This window comes from Apodemus sylvaticus, unplaced genomic scaffold (genome assembly GCF_947179515.1).
Source record: "Apodemus sylvaticus unplaced genomic scaffold, mApoSyl1.1 scaffold_55, whole genome shotgun sequence".
NCBI lineage: Eukaryota > Metazoa > Chordata > Mammalia > Rodentia > Muridae > Apodemus > Apodemus sylvaticus.
Window position 1 is genome coordinate 1,155,617 of NW_026263312.1, and position 3,283 is coordinate 1,158,899.

Genomic DNA, 3,283 nt, shown 5'->3' on the forward strand with positions numbered 1-3,283 from the left:
AAGCTTTTCGAGTTACAACGTGTTGTTTAGGAAAAACAAGATAATTTCGCAGGATGCGAGATTTCCATAAAACGTGGTTTTCTGACAAATTTTGACGAAAGAAAGTTCTCCTGTGGGTTCTCTTTTGAGGCAACACGTGTAGAGGTACGAGCCACACCAAATCTTTTCGAATTATAACCTGTTGTTTAGGAGATACAAGCTAATTTTGTATTATGCTTTATTTCCTCTCCTAAAGTGTTTCCAATACGTTCGTAGTTGTCTTTACTCTGCAACACTGTATTTGCTTATTATGTGGTATTCTTACATATTCTTTCGAGAGAAAACTCTCCTGTGCATTCTCTTTTGAGGCTACACGCTTAGACATACACGCAACACCAAAGCTTTTCGTGTTGCAATGTGTTGTTTAGGAAAAACAAGATAATTTTTCACGATGCGATATTTCCTTAAAACGTGGTTTCTGACAAATTTTGATGAAAGTAAATTCTCCTGTGGGTTCTCGTTTGAGGCTACACTTTTAGACGTACACGTCACACCGAATCTTTTCGAGTTACAACGTGTTGTTTAGGAGATACAAGCTAATTTTGTACGATGCATTATTTCTTTTTGTAAAGTGTTTCCAATATATACTTATTTGTCTTTACTCTGCAACACTGTATTTCCTCATAAAGTGGTATTCTTACATATTCTTTCGAGAGAAAACTCTCCTGTGCCTTCTCTTTTGAGGCTCCATGCTTACACATACACGCAATAACAATGCTTTTGGAGTTACAACATTTTGTTTAGAAAAAAGAAGATGATTTCGCATGATGCGGCATATCCATAAAATGTGGTTTTCTGAAAAAAATTGACGAAAGAAAATTCTCCTGTGGGTTCTCTTTTGAGGCTACACGTTAAGATGTACACGCCGCACCAAATATTTTCGAGTTACAACGTTTTGTTTAGGAGATACAAGCTAATTTTGTACGATGCATTACTTCTTCTCATAAAGTGTTTCCAATATGTAGGTATTTGTCTTTACTCTGCAATACTGTATTTCCTTATAACGTGGTACTCTTACATATTCTTTCGAGAGAAAACTATCCTGTGCGTTCCCTTTTGAGGCTACACACTGAGACATACAGACAACACCAAAGCTTTTCGAGTTACAACGTGTTGTTTACGAAAAACAAGATAATTTCGCACGATGCAGGTTTTCCTTAAAACGTGGTTTTCTGACAAATTTTGAAGAAAGAAAATTCTCCTGTCGGTTCTCCTTTGAGGCTACACGTTTAGACGTACATGCCACACCAAATCCTTTCGAGTTACCACGTGTTGTTTAGGAGATACACGCTAATTTTGTACGATGCGTTATTTCTTCTCGTAAAGTGTTTCCAATATGTACGTATTTGTCTTTACTCTGCAACACTGTATTTCCTTATAACGTTGTATTCTTACATGTTCTTTCGAGAGAAAACTCTCTTGTGCATTGTCTTTAGAGGAAACATGCTCAGACATACACGCAACACCAAAGCTTTTCGAGTTACAATGTGTTGTTTAGGAAAAACAAGATAAATTTGCACGATGCGGCATTTCCTTAAAACGTGGTTTTTTGACAAATTTTGACGAAAGAAAATTCTACTGTGGTTTCTGTTTTGAGGCTACACGTGTAGACGTACGAGCCACACCAAATATTTTCGAGTTACAACGTGTTGTTTAGGAGATACAAGCAAATATTGTACAATGCGTTATTTCTTCCCTAAAGTGTTTCCAATATGTACTTATTTGTCTTTACTCTGCAATACTGTATTTTCTTATAACGTGGTATTCTTACATATTCTTTCTAGGGAAAACTCTCCTGTGCATTCTCTTTTGAGGCTACACGCTTAGACAAACAAGCAACGCCAAAGCTTTTCGAGTTACAACGTGTTGTTTAGGAAAAACAAGATAATTTCGCACGATGCGAGATTTCCATAAAACGTGGTTTTCTGACAAATTTGGATGAAAGAAAGTTCTCCTGTGGGTTCTCTTTTGAGGCTACGCGTGTAGAGGTACGAGCCACACCAAATCTTTTCGAGTTATAACCTGTTGTTTAGGAGATACAAGCTAATTTTGTATTATGCTTTATTTCTTCTCTTAAAGTGTTTCCAATATGTACGTATTTGTCTTTACTCTGCAACACTGTATTTCCTTATAACGTGGTATTTTTACATATTCTTTCGAGAGCAAACTCTCCTGTGCATTCTCTTTTGAGGCTACACTCTTAGACATACACGCAACACCAAAGCTTTTCGAGTTAGGACTTGTTGTTTAGGAAAAACAAGATAATTTCGCACGATGCGAAATTTCCTTAAAACGTGGTTTCTGACAAATTTTGATGAAAGAATATTCTCCTGTCGGTTCTCGTTTGAGGCTACACTTTTAGACGTACATGTCACACCAAATCTTTTTGAGTTACAACGTGTTGTTTAGGAGATACAAGCTAATTTTTTAAGATGCCTTAATTTTTCTCGTAAAGTGTTTCCAATAAGTATGTATTTGTCTTTACTCTGCAACATTGTATTTCCTTATAACGTGGTATTCTTACATATTCTTTCGAGAGAAAACTTCCTGTGCGTTCTCTTTTGAGGTTACACGCTTAGACATACAGGCAACACCAAACCTTTTCGAGTTACAACGTGTTGTTTAGGAAAAACAAGATAATTTCGCACGATACGAGATTTCCTTAAAACGTGGTTTCTGACAAATTTTGATGAAAGAAAATTCTCCTGTGGGTTCTCTGTTGAGGTTACATGTTTAGACGTACACGTCACACCAAATCTTTTCGAGTTACAATGTGTTGTTTAGGAGATACAAGCTAATATTTTATGATGCGTTATTTCTTCTCGTAAAGTGTTTCCAATATGTACTTATTTGTCTTTACTCTGAAAAATTGTATTTCCTTAACGTGGTATTCTTACATAATCTTTCAAGAGAAAACTCTCCTGTGCCTTCTCTTCTGAGGCTACACACTTAGACATACACGCAACACCAAAGCTTTTCGAGTTACAACATGTTGTTTAGGAAAACAAGATGATTTCGCATGATGCGGGATTTCCTTATAACGTGGTTTTCTGAAAAATTTTGAAGAAATAAAATTCTCCTGTGGGTTCTCTTTTGAGGCTACACGTTTAGACCTACATGCCACACCAAATCTTTTCGAGTTACAACGTGTTGTTTCGGAGATACAAGCTAATATTTAGGATGCGTTACTTCTTCTTGTAAAGTGTGTCCAATACGTAGATATTTGTCTTTACTCTGCAACACT